The sequence below is a fragment of the Schistocerca cancellata genome, unplaced genomic scaffold, assembly GCF_023864275.1.
Source record: "Schistocerca cancellata isolate TAMUIC-IGC-003103 unplaced genomic scaffold, iqSchCanc2.1 HiC_scaffold_1143, whole genome shotgun sequence".
In the NCBI taxonomy this organism is placed as follows: Eukaryota; Metazoa; Arthropoda; class Insecta; order Orthoptera; family Acrididae; genus Schistocerca; species Schistocerca cancellata.
The window spans coordinates 465,382-479,999 of record NW_026047142.1 but is presented as its reverse complement, the minus strand read 5'-3'; the positions used below and the strand labels follow the sequence as shown (position 1 = coordinate 479,999).

Below are 14,618 nucleotides of genomic sequence, written 5' to 3'. Positions count from 1 at the left end.
TTGCCATGAAGTGGGTATATTCTGCTCTGATACACTTCTTTTAAATGACAACCTTAATGTGCAACTTAAGAATAAATATGACTATAGTGAATCTTAGCAGTGCCATTAAATTTATAAATGGTATGGCTGCAGTTAATGCATTATTGCAGTGTATTGTGGTATGGAATGAGAATTGTAATTTATTTATTGATAATGTAAAATAAATTATTTATAAATAATTTTGAAGTGACACTCGCATGGTCACTAATCTGAGAAGTAGATTTTGTTTACTTTGTATATGTGAACAATATGTAAGTGGAACTGTCAGCAGTAAAGTTAAATTTCAGACAAATATCACATGGAAGCATAAATTGTTACACAGCAGAATGAATTTGTATGTCGGCAGCAAAGTTTTGATGGAGCCATGGGGTTACACATCAAATGTTGACAGGTTTGTTCATAACCACTTTCTGCATTTGCTGCACATTGTTATGCATATTGTTTGTGAAACTGCCACAATGTTAAAAGTTGCTGGTGTAAATAATCTTACATATACATGTCACTTAAAATCTGATGCAGTGCAACCGTTTGTAGGGTATTCACCTATCAGCAGCAAATAACTTCACTTGGTGCCACTAGTATTTTTATCCTGCCAACCAGAATTGAGGGTACTGACACAATCTCACAAACTACTTGTGTACTGTCTGTGCTGAACAAGTCTGCTCCAACATCCATCTTAGGTGCAACTGCAGAAGTACTGTGATAGCATTACTGCAGTATTTGCGTTTGAATATATATGAGTGCTTCATTATAGTTCATACAACCTATGTGATCAGCTTGAATTCATTTGACATGCAGTATCACAACACTAATCCTAAACCATCATTTTGAGGAAACGGTAGGAAAGTAAATGCACTAAATTTTATGAAATACAGTAAAAGAGTGGTTAGAACCAACATAGTTCAGTCTTTGGCTTTCACTGTGACGTAATAATGGTTTGGCATACAGAATGATATGTATGCACAACACACGTCATGTAAATGAAAAGCAATTTGAAGAGTCATTGACCTTGGACCTAAACTGGAGAACTATTCAAAGGCTACAAGGTTAAAATGTGGTGCTAGACCCACTCCCCACTTGAAATATTGGTTGTGGTGGGCGTCTGATTCATAGTGCATCTCAAGGCCTAGCCTATGTTCAAAGGTGGCAGTGTGGCTGTGAGCTGACCAAGCCTAGATATGTGAAAGCTAAGTAACGGATGTGGTAACAAATTGACCAGTAGCACAGCCTAATGTTTACCAAAAAATCCAAATGGTGCCTAGAATGTAACTTTTACGTACAAGAAGACTTCTCTTACATTGTGTGCTGTGTTAGTGGGACTGAACTTCCTATGACCTTAAGAGATGCATGTAGACATTATATTAATTGAAAGCCACCTTCTTTGCCAAATTAACTAAACGTTAATTTTTAATTGGTATATATTTTGGGCATGAGCACATGCAGGAGTAATGACACAAAATTTTTATTCAGAAATTATTGAAGCATTTTAATTAAAAGAATCTTAACATTTAACGTATTTATTCTTCATGTTTGTATATTTATTTCAAACACAGTCACCGTGGCACTGAACACCTTTCTCCCAGTAAGATACCAGGTTGTTGGTGTCGTCACTGTAGAATGCTTGACTTCGTTGGCAGACCCACAGCCTCACCTACGCTCACACTAATTCATCACTATCACCAAAGTTGAGTTCCTGAAGGTGTTCTTTAGGTTTTGCAAACAGTTGAAAATTCATTGGCTCAAACTGGGCCAGTATGGAGGATGATCAATAATAATGAATCAAAGGTGTCAGACTGTTGCAGGTGCAAAAAAAAAGTTGTGTATGGTCTGGCATTGTCATGCTGAAGGAGAGGGTGCTCCACATGTGGATGAACTATTTGAATTGGTGCTCTGTTATCTGAGAGTTTTCTCACATGCTGACACAGTTAAATAACACGCGCACACACACACACACACACACACACACACACACACACACACACACACACACACATGTTACACCTTGCAGTTCAGAACTCTTCAGCAGGAGGGTGCTGCATATTGTGTCAGCAAAGTGGTAACATCAACGTGTCGACAGAAGCGTCTGATCCCACATGTCGGCTTTGACCCGTGACGTAAGGGTGTTGTCGTGTGTGACGTCATGATGGCGCGGAGTTTGGTTTGTGAGTGTGGCGTGTTTGTAGATGTCATCGTGTTGTGGTTTATTGTGCTCTCTGGTGGTACGTTCAGGGTTTTCGTTTGTGTGGTGTAATGGGCTCAGGTTGCTTTTGCTCATTATCCAGAATTGTTCGAGTGTCGGCTGTGTTTCTAGTGGACTTCGTTTCAGTGAGTTAACGATTTTGTGTGAAGGTTAATTTAGTGTTGTTTGCTGTGCATCGTGTGGTAATTTTAGTAAAATTAATCGGTTGTTTTTTTGTTCAGGTATGGATATGACGGATAAAATTGACAGTTGAGCTATGTAGGCCAAGGGAAGTGTCTGATTCCAGATGATGAGGATTTTTTTTGGGGAGTTTTGTGATGTCGGTTTGTTTCGTCGTTTTGTGTGGTTTTGTATGTGGGTGGGTGTCTAAATTTGTTTATATTTAGTTTTCCCCCACCCAAAAACACCCCGTTTCCCGCGCTTGTCCCGTTAGTGTCATTAGGCTATTTCTGAAAAGTGTGTGTGTTTGTTTTTCGATGTATTTTCATGCTTGTAATGTGTACGTACTGATTTTATATGCGCCATATCGGAATCGTGGTTTATGGTCATGTCCGCCATATTTGTAATGTCATGGGTCAAAGCAGATGAGCGGGATCGGACACTTCCGTATTTCCACATCAACAGTGTAATATGCATGACAACTGATATTAAGAACAGAATCAAAATTTTGGAGGCATTATTTTCTGGTACACCCTTGTAATAAATTGATGCATTTTACAATTGCCTCAAATGTTGCAGAATGGTTCCCTTGGCATTGCCCAGCATCCAGTTGGAAGTCATAATACTAAATCCATATACACAGCAGCCAAAACGTTATGATCACTGATCTACTATCAGTATAAACTCATCCAGGCAATAGCATCTCACCTTGTCTTCTAGTCAGACACACACACGTTGCATGGAGTATCAGTGAGCATCTTGTATTGTTGTAAAATAGGGAATGCACACAATCTGAGTTTGACCGAGAGCAGATTTTGATGGCCTGAAGGCTCGGTATGAGCATTTTGGAAGCTGCACAGCTTGCCGGGTGTTGAAGTAGTACTGTGGCAGTTGTCTTCAACACATGGCAAAACAAAGGTGAGACCATGGCCAGACGTTATGGGGTTGGGCAAGTACTCCTCATGACAGATGGTAGACATCATAGGCTGGGCAGACTGTTAAAACGAGACAGGCAACAAACTGTGGTGTAACTAACGTCAGACATTAATGCTGGGCAGAGTACAGTTGTGTCTGGATGCACAATAATCCAAACACTCCTAATGATGAGTCTATGCAGTTGACGACCCACGCCATGACATCGACAACAACTGAAATAGGCATGTAACTATTGGCGCTGGATGTTGACACAATGGCAGAGCACTGCGTGGTCTGATAAATCCTGATACCTTCATCATGCCTTTGGGAGGGTGCATTTCCGTCACCCGCAAGGGGAACAGCCCCTCGACTCCTGTACTGTAGGGGACTCCATTATACTCGGGGAAACAACCACGTGGGCACCCATGGGTCCAGTGGAGCTCGTGTGAGGCACTGTGTCACAAAAGAAGTATTGTAAACTGGTTGCAAAGCACATCCACCCCTTCTGTTGTTGTTGTTGTGCTCTTCAGTGGCAAGACTGGATTGATGCAGCTCTCCATGCTACTCTATCCTGTGCAAGCTTCTTCATCCCCGAGTAACTACTGCAACCCACATCCTCCTGAATCTGTTTAGTGTATTCATGCCTTGGTCTTCCTCTGATTTTCACCCTCCACCCTTCCCTCCAATACTAAGTCGATGATCCCTTGCTGGCTCAGAACCTGTCCTACCAACCAGTCCCTTCTTCTATAGGGTGGTGCACGAAATGTGTTACCATTTTCATTTTGAATATAAACTTTATTATCAATACAACCTGAAAGGAACATATACTACAATGAAGAGCTGTCCATGGAGATTTTATCTAACTCAGTACATGCTCAATATGTCCACCATTTTGTTTCCTAACTTCCTTCAAACGAACACTGAAGTTAGTGAGTACCCTATGGCACATGTCTTCTGTAATTTCACAGCAAGCTTAAAGAATAAGTCTTCTGAGCTCCATTAAATCACGTGGACGTTTCAGGAATTTTTTTTTCCTTTAGGTACCCCCAATGAAACAAGTCACATTGATTGAGGTCTGGACTATTGGGGGGCCAATTTTGTCCGTCATTGAAGCGACCTGGCAATCTGAGTGAAATGATCTGCATGTCGAAATGCTCGTGTAAAAACTCCAACACAGTGTTTGCAGTATGTGGCCTTGCTCCATCTTGCATGAATCACCGTGTGTTGGAGGGCAAGGCAGTAGCAAGAAGGTGTGGAATGAATCTATTGCGAAGCATGCTCAAATAATGTTCACTGTTCAGTTTCTTAAAAGAAAAAGGGTCCAGTAAGTCTGTGACTGGAAATTGCAGCCCATGCTGTAATCCTCGGAGCATAATATCATTCATGAAGCACTTGTGGGTTTTCAGTGGCCCAAAAGCGTACATTTTATTTGTTAACCACACCGTCTAAATGAAAATGCGCCTCATCTGAAAACCAAACATTGTTGAGAGTTTCTTCCCTATCCTCCACCCACATGCCGGCCGCGGTGGTCTCGCGGTTAAGGCACTCAGTCCGGAACCGCGCGACTGCTACGGTCGCAGGTTTGAATCCTGCCTCGGGCATGTATGTGTGTGATGTCCTTAGGTTAGTTAGGTTTAAGTAGTTCTAAGTTCTAGGGGACTGATGACCACAGATGTTAAGTCCCATAGTGCTCAGAGCCATTTGAACCATTTTTGATCTTCCACCCACTGAGCAAACAGTAGTCTCTGCTGCTTGTGTTCTTCAGTGAGCTTCTGTGCACAGGTCATCTTGTATGGGTACAAGTGGAGGTCACTTTTAAGAATGCATTGAATGGAGCGATTGGATATTCCCGGTTGCACTGCTGCCTTTCTACACAATTTCCCGCGACTTCTCTGTACAGCAACTCGTACTGCTTCAATATTCTCCAGCGAACAAACAGGCTTAGGCCGAGGTCGCTTTGGATCCAATACTGTTTCTTCCTGTACAAATTTATCGTACAACCCGTGAATGGCCTTCGTCCAAGGGACCCATCGTGTGTTAAACTGTTGTCGAAAATGCCTCTGAGTTACAACAAGACTTTTCGTTTCATGAAAAAGTAACACAATTGCCGATCGTTGCTGTGTCGTCAGTCTTCCATTGTCAGCCATTGCTGGTTACTAGTCTCCTAGTGGCAGTATCGTGAATTACATGTCATTTCATAACTCATTTGTTTCTCCAAGCTCTGCTGGTACTGCTGTAGAGATCCCAGCAGAGTATCTAATGTGCGTCGTAAATTGTAAAACAAACAATTGGTAACACATTTTGTACGCCACCCTGTAGTTAAGTTGTGCCACAAATTCCTCTTCTCCCCAATTCCATTCAGTATCTCCTCATTAGTCACATAATCTACCCATCTAATCTTCAACATTCTTCTGTAGCACCACGTTTCGAAAGCTTCTGTTCTCCTCACGTCTAAACTATTTATTGTCCATGTTTCACTTCCATACATGGATACACTCAATGTAAATACTTTCAGACTTGGGTTGTGCAGTGTTCAAGATAAAATTGAGCCACGTTCTCTGAGTCTTGTTGTGAAAGATAAGCACAGCCTTCAACTTGCAGTTCACCTGGTCAGCAAAGTATGCTGGTAAAAGGATTTGTGGTCACATCTTCAATTTCATTGTCAAAGCAGAACCTCGCAAATAGCTGGGAAACAAAAGCTATCAAGCATCCTCGGTGGCCTGGAAACAAAAAAATTCATAACAAATGCTGGCTAACTACCAGGATGGTAATTTCTCTGCTCGGAATGTGTCAAAAAAACGAAAAAAGTCATCCATGATAACTAGTAGGTGCCTAATACACACACACACACACACACACACACACACACACACACACACATGAGGAAGTGGACCTATATAATCCATACAAAGTTAATCCATCAGGCATTCCTAACGGGTAAACTCTAAAAGCCCCTTGAGGGAATTCAGGTTGGGCTCAGCTCCCTTACGGCTCTCGCACTCCTCCACCAACCTCTGGACAGCCTTATTCAGGGAGGACCAGGTGACATGTTGAGTGATCTTGACCCCACCAACCTCCAGGCTTGCTTATACAGGGAGGACCAGGTGATGTGTTGTCAGATCTTGACAACAGTTTTATAAATGCCTAAGAAGGTGTTATGGAAATAGTGAGCCAAAACCTAACTAAGAGCTTGATTGTCAGTCTCTAAACAAAATTCCTTGTGTTCAAAATAAAATCTGAATTTCTTAAGGGCAAACACTGCCAAGGCTTCTCATTCATATATAGAATATTTCATCTCCGCAGGTGAAAGTTCCCGATGTTCATTGCTATAGGGCATCAACATACAACATCTCCCCTGCCATTCTGTTCCTGCAGGAGGACAGCTACCAGTTTCTACTCCAGAAGAATTAGGTGTCTGTCTGCAAGAAGAACATGACCTTAAAATTGGGTATGTCTAATACTAGTGGGTTACTAAGCACCACCTAAATGGCTTCAGAAGATTCTGGATGACTTTCATCCCATATGAAATTTCTTAAATTGTTAAGGCACCCCACTAATTTAATAAAATTCGGCACAGACTTTCGAAAACAAAATTGTCATGCCTATGAACCGTGCCACACCTTTCTTATTTCTAGGAGCTGGAAATTTTCGCAAATCACTAGTATGCTCCTGGTCAATTTCAATCCAATCAGTGAAACTAAGATGTCCCAAGGATGAAACCTATGTGCCAGTGTCATTTTAGATGGTTTCACAGTAAGTCCCAGAGTAAGTAACCAGAACTGCCTCAAGATGTTGCAGGTGTTCAGACAGACTAGAACTGTAAACAACCATGCCATCTAGGTAATTAGACACACACTTGAATGTGAAATCACCCATAACACAATTTAGAAGGCAAGACATAATGGTAACTCCTGTTGACAAACCATAGGGCACCCTGTTAAAATTGTGGGGGCTCCAATCTGTACAGCAGGCAGTAATATACTTGGAATCCTCTGTTAACATGATCTGATAATATGCGAGATTGAGATCCAAGACAGCAAAATACTGAGCCTGACTGAACCAAGTAAAAGAATTATGCAGATTGGGAAGTGGCACAGATTCCAAAACTACGTTGTCATTAACTGCACGATAACCCACAACAGGATGAAACACCCCACTGCTGCCCATAGATACTGAGAATATGGTAGAAGCATAGGTTGAAGTTGAGGGCCTGATGACCCCATTAAACAACACATTATTAATCAAAGCACATATACATTTCATCTTTGATGGAGAAAACCTCTCTGGAATGTCATTTGTAAGGCAAATCTTGTACTGGATTTTATCGGTGATGTCCAATCTGTTAGTTAACATCTGCGGTAACCGATCAATAACTTCCAGTACCAGCATCACCTCTACTGGATGAAGGTGACTGAGCTGAAATGGCAAACATTGCGGTAACACACTATGAATTCCTGTGGCAACCTGACAGGAGCACAATGTGAATGTTTCAGCTGGGTTAAATTTAAAATAAACAACCCTGCCTTGACAAAGTAGCACAAACCCACTACCACTTACAAAAACACACTGCAAAATTAAGTTAACTGAAAGATTTTTAGTTACTATCCACTTCACAGGCCAAGAAAATTTTCCAATACTCAGTTTTGCCAACCAGAGGCAACATGTGCCCAGTGAGAGCTCAACATTGGGAGGACAGATGCAAACAAGGCAATTCACAGGTATGACGGAACTTCAAATGCCACAGATAATCTAAACGAGGAACTGAACTACCAGAGTTGAGGAGGGCACACATTCGTTCCTGGTTAAGTTGTACCCAAAGACAAGGCAGGGGTTCCCGTACCTCGGACTTGGCACAGATCCAGCCCTTAGGCAGTAGAACACTACCGTGCCTCTTCTATTCTGTGTGATGTCGGCTGTTTGATTCTCCTTCCATGTAACCAGACATCGCCATACAAAGTGCCCCTCTTTGTTACGCTGGAAACACATCCTACACTTTTTTCTTATAGGTGGTCCCCTTTTAAATTGCTTGGAATCTCGATCCCCATCCTGATAATGACACTTAAACCCCCATCACTGCTGGTCTCTGCGAAACTCGGACTTCAATAGCGGACACCAAAGCCTCTAATTCAGTAAAAGATGTGCATTTATTAGTGAAGGTAATCCATGAACAGTCCTGTGGCTGCATTTTCTGTAATATATTATTGAGTATTTGTATCTCTGTGACATGCAATTCCAGGGATGGAATGGTCATATGCATTCATCTATGAACCTAGGAAAAGGTTCATGAGGAAACTGCAATAGCCAAAAATGTTTATGCCTGAGTAGCCTCTTAATACGAAGTGACAATTTCAGGCCAATAATTGATTTTTACAACTCCCTTGATGTTGCACTTTCATGTAAAATTTGATTGAAAACATGGCTTAACACAGGGGGTACAGCGTCTGAACAACAACATTGTCAGTGATGGCCAAAGTGTCAGCATGAAACATAAATTTGACCATGATCCATATGATGGATTTCACCTGTCTTTAAATTCTACATTGAAAGTTCCATTATAGCTTGCAGCAGTAACATTATTTGGTACGGTAATTTCCCAAATGAATTCTCCTGAGGTCCTTAAAGGTCTCCGTAGCATTCCTACTACTTCCAGCAGTTATATGTTGGTGGGAGAATCTTGTTTACCACCTATTGCTCCTAAATTGTCTAAATCAAGGCAGCTGTCCCTGTAACTGCAGAGCTAATGTAATCTGCTCAGAATAGAGATTACATTGTGCAATACCGCACAAGTGATTATCCCAATGGATCAATTGTGCCTGAATTTTAAGTATTTGCTTATGATGGGGCTGACTACTTTCTAAACACACTACATTCTGACACAAGATTGTCATGGCCAGAGATCAGGCAGCTAGTGCAACATATACCTCCATGGTGCAGTTGGTACTAATCACCAAGGGGGGGTCCACAAGTTTGGCAACACTGCCTTTACATGGATGCTGACAAACTTTTAATTCGTAGATAAACTGTTGATTTTTCAATGAGGACAAACTGGGACAGTTGTGGGACCCCATGTTCAGCAGTGGATACCTGCAAACACACACCTCATGGTGAATGACAGTATGACACCTTCCCCCTTTATTTCCAGGAAAATAACCATCCTCTGTTACCAACCAAACATGCAGCAGGAAAAGGGGAAATTAAGTGGAAGGACTGGATGGATTGGAGTTCACATGAGTCTCCATTGTTTATTAAAATGTTTTTATTTAAGAAAAATAACTGAAGTCAGATACATTAGTAGGATTACAAACAACACTCCGAACTTTCAAATTTAAGACATTACACACCTTAGTTTAGTGACAATTTAAATAACGCAATAGTTAACGACTAAAGCTGTGTCTGACACCAGTTCTTAGATTTTAGATTCAAAATTTCCATCTTCACAAACCACAACTGAGAAGATGCTTCAACAAATGAACAAATAATTATCTGGAAACAGATGTCTCTTTAAGACAACACAGAAGCCTAACTCATCTCAAAGGTTAAAACTGAATAGATATACTGGAAAACAGAGCAATTTATAGCTGCCTCGGGACCCCTAGAAAAAAAGGAAATTCTTGAAATACACCTCCAAGTGCATCTAGATAATTTAATAAAGGAAACAGGTTCACTGAGTTCTAGAGCTACCTTCAGGCAGACAGACAGAGCAAGTCTCTTTAAATCTTGCACCAGTGAGCAGTTAAGTAATTAACAAGAGAATGAGCGTGCACAGATCGATATAACTGGCTTCAGACACAGTGAAAATTCTAAGGCATACTGTAGAAAATCCCTAAGTGATTCAGTATGTGAATGTGCATGCATAGCAGCTCAAGAACACCCTTTAAAAAGGAAAACCAGTAATTAGTAGTCAGAACCAACTTGTAGCAATAAATAAATAACAGGTGAGAAAAGGTCACTCCATGACAACTTTAAAATAACAAACAGTTGAACAATTAAATCTGGTAATCAGTAACTCACCCTGAGGTGGAATAAATTTCTTTCACTCTCCACCTCACAAATGGCCAGTGAACGAACACGAAAAACATTCAGAGCTCAGTAACACTTGATGGTTTTACACATTTTCCTTGTTCGTCTGTGAGCATCAAATGTGCCTGTTACTTACCAACAGCCTATATTTTCACAAGTCTGGATGACATCTGAATGTGACGTGTGATTCACATAGAGATGATCAGCATGTGACCATTCTAACAGTGCTCGACAGTATGTACAACAATGGCACTTGACCCAACAAACCCCCAAAAACCAAAATGTACAAAATTTCAGTACAAATTTCGAATAGTGATTTACGTAACTTGAGTGAAGGCAGGCCATCGGTAGCTGGCAGTGGTGAATCCCAAGAGGCTGATGTACAGAGGCAATGTTAAGAGCTACAGCGTGATAAGCATGCCCTGAGTCCAAGTCCAAAACAATCAAAGTGTGCCACAACAGTAGAAAACTGGAGCAGACTAAGGAGCATCTAAATTCCACTGTTATTCTCACTTAATACAACTGCACGGCCACGATAGTTGGGTAGATCAATGGACTCGTCAGATGATTCTCATCAAAAACTCGGTCTAAGGCTAAACATGGTCACACTTAAAACAGTATTCAGGATTACCAAATCATTGAATCCACTGCTGAACATGGGGAATTGAATAGCAATAACAAGCTTGTTAGTTGCTAGACACTACCCTAACCCCTTCCAAGGCAATGCCACAAGGTATTAAGTCCCCCCCAGGGGGTCCACAACTCTTTTGTGGATACGTGCGTAGCGAGCACGGGACCCCGAGCTAATGTGGCCTTCCTTCCTTTCCGGGCTGCATACCTTCCCATTCCGCATCCTTCCCCATCCCTATCTTCGCCCCTCCTCCCCTCACCTCTGGCTCTTTCCTTCCCTTTCTCCCCATCTGGGAGTATGGTTTGTGCCTACGTCCGGAGACGGACGCTCGTAAATGTACTGCATTCTTTGCCTTCCTTGCTTTTATGTCTTCTTCCTTCCTTTGTCCTTCTCTGTCTTCTTCCTTCCTTTGTCCTTCTCTTTTCCTTACCTCTTCTCTTTCTCTTTTCTCTGCTGCGGCGTTTGAGACCTCTCTTCCTTCCTTTCCCTTTCTCTTTCTTCCTCCCTGTGCGTGTCTGAAGGCCGACCCACGCCCTTCGTGCGTAGCCGGTGACGGGGTAACGCGTAATTCCCCGCCCCGGGTAGACAGGTAGGACACGTACGTACCCCCTGGTAACGGCCAGGCCCAGGGAGGGGTGATTACCCGAGCTGATACCTTCCGAAAATGCCGATTGGTCCCTCCGTCCGTTTGTCGGGAGGTGTGACCTGAGGTGTGAACAATCACCTAAGGCGGGAGTGCCCTCAGAGAGGGCCCCCACAAGGGAGGAGCGCGCCATCGGAGACGCCGGTAATCATGGGGGATTCTTCCGCAATGGTTTCCTCACCTTCCACTAAGTCTGCTCACAAACGTAAGTATACTGAGTCTCAGCCACAGACGATTCTTCCATCGTTGCCACAGTTCCTTGTTGTTTCTCGGTCTGATGAAGGTCACGACTTCTCCACGGTCAACCCTTTCATTATTCAGAAAGGAGTCGACGCAATAGCAGGTCCTGTAAAGTCTTGTTCCAGATTACGGAATGGCACCCTGTTATTAGAAACACACAGTGCCCTCCAGGCACAAAAATTGCTGCGTACTTCTCTGCTCCACACCTTCCCTGTCCGGGTGGAACCACACCGTACCTTGAATTCCTTGCGTGGAGTCGTTTATACACGCTCCCTCGATGGATTGTCTGACGAAGAAATTCAGCACTGTCTGTCTGACCAGGGCGTAACGGCAGTTCATAGAGTAATGAAACAGGTTGACACGAACATCATTCCAACCCGCACTGTCTTCTTGACATTTGACACAGTTCAACTCCCATCGAACATCAAAGCAGGCTATGAGATAATTTCCGTTCGCCCTTACGTCCCAAACCCTACGCGTTGCTATCGATGTCAGCGGTTCAATCACACCAGCCAGTCCTGTTCCAATCCAACCAAATGTGTTACGTGTGGCAAGGATGCCCATGAGGGTGCTTGTCCACCTCCATCCCCTCGCTGCATCAACTGTATGCTTCCTCTCGAGATTGCCCCGTTTTTAAGGACGAGAAGCTCATCCAGGAAATAAGGGTGAAGGAAAAGGTGTCGACCTTTGCTGCTCGAAAATTATTCGCCAGTCGCAAGCCCACCGTGCCTCAGACAGGAAAATACAGCATTGTCCTTGCTTCTCCTCGGCCAACAAAGGAGGCGGCCACGCAGACTTGCGACCTCACCTTTAGTACCACGGTCGTCAGATCGGCCAGCGCAAAGATCGCTCGTTCAACCTCACCACTTTCGCCTGCCCACTCTATGGCTCACCCTTCGTCGGGTTATGCTACATCTCGAGCCCAAAAGTCGGACGCCAAGTCTTCAAAAAAAGAGCATACTCGTGAAGAGTTTTTACGTACCGCAACTTCACAACCATTGGTTCCTCCTTCATCTAAACAACATTCTTCCAAGAAGGCTACAAAGAAACCCAGTTCCTCTCCTTCTCCGCCAAGGCGTGCCCCCTCTACAGCACCACCTGGCGGAAATCGCCCTCGGCCATCTTCTGTGTCGCCGAGGTGCACTGCTGGTGGCCGGTCAACCGGCCGATCGCTGGTGGCAGGGACTGCTCCTGACCAACCTATGGATCAGGATCTTCTGCCTTCGGCTGAATGCCATTCCATGCTGTCGGTTGCTAGCTCCGAGCAGTCTTTGAGTTGACAGCAACTTTGGTCACATTCCTCCATTTTCTTTTCACCCCATGTCCATTATCCACTGGAATATCCGCGGCATTCGAGCCAATCGGGATGAATTGTCGGTCCTCTTACGCTCCTACTCGCCGGTCATCTTCTGTCTTCAGGAAACAAAGCTGCGTCCCCATGACCGCTTTGTTCTCCCTCACTTTCAGTCCGTCCGATATGACCTCCCCTCTGTTGAAGGCACTCCAGCCTATGGAGGACTCATGATTCTTCTCCATGATACTCTCCATTATCACCCAATCCCCTTAAACAGTTCCTTCCAAGCTGTCGCCGTCCGTCTTTCCCTTTCTGGATACACGTTCTCTCTTTGTACTGTATACATTCCATCATCCACACCAATGGCACGAGCTGATCTCCTTCATCTTCTTGGTCAGCTTCCACCCCCCTATTTGCTGGTTGGGGACTTCAATGCCCACCACCCGCTTTGGGGATCTCCTCATCCTTGTCCACGTGGCTCTCTATTGCTAGACGTCTTCCACCAAGCGGATCTAGTTTGCCTCAACACTGGGGTCCCCACATTTTTGTCTGCCTCCACGCCAAATTTATCTCATTTGGACCTTGCGGTCGGTACTGTTCCGCTAGCTCGGCGCTTCGAATGGTTCGCCCTTGATGATACACACTCGAGTGACCACTTTCCATGTGTCCTTAGACTGCAGTCTCCACTGCCATATATGCGCTCGCGACGCTGGAAATTTGCCCAAGCCGATTGGACACTTTTTTCGTCTCTCGCAACATTCGATGACCGTCGCTTTCCCAGCGTCGACGATGAGGTCACACATATTACCGACGTTATTCTTACAGCTGCGGAACGTTCAATACCACGCACCTCCGAATTGCCCCGGTGCCCCCCGGTTCCTTGGTGGAACGAGGCATGCCGTGACGCACTACGTGAGCGGCGACGTGCTCTACGCAATTTCCGTCACCATCCTACTTTGGCCAACTGTATTCGCTATAAGCAGCTCCGTGCGCGATGCCGTCGCGTCATCCGCGATAGCAAGAAGGCAAGCTGGAAATTCTTTATTAGCTCATTTAACACCTTCACTCCCTCCTCGGAAGTTTGGAGTCGGCTTCGACGGTTCTCAGGCGCGCCTAGTTTCTCCCCGGTCTCTGGGCTCACTGTCGCGCATGATACCTTAGTGGACCCCGTCGCAATTTCTAACTCGTTGGGTCAGCACTTTGCTGAGATTTCGAGCTCTTCAAATTACCCGCCAGCGTTTCTCCCGAAGAAACGTGCAGCAGAAGTGCGACATCTTGCTTTCTCCTCTCCAAATCACGAAAGCTACAATACTGTTTTCTCCATGCGGGAACTCCAACATGCCCTCTCTTCTTCTCGCTCCTCCGCCCCAGGACCAGATGGAATCCATGTCCAGATGTTGCTGCATTTATCAACCCATAGTCTGCGTTACCTCCTTCGCCTTTATAATCGAATTTGGACCGACAGTACCTTTCCCAG

General features: G+C 44.0%; 1 protein-coding gene across 9 annotated transcripts in view; it reads left to right on the top strand.

Moving 5' to 3' along the window:
- Positions 1-14,618, top strand: part of LOC126159432 (zinc finger protein 729-like) — a 113,684-nt gene that overhangs the window by 1,955 nt on the left and 97,111 nt on the right. The window lies entirely within an intron of this gene.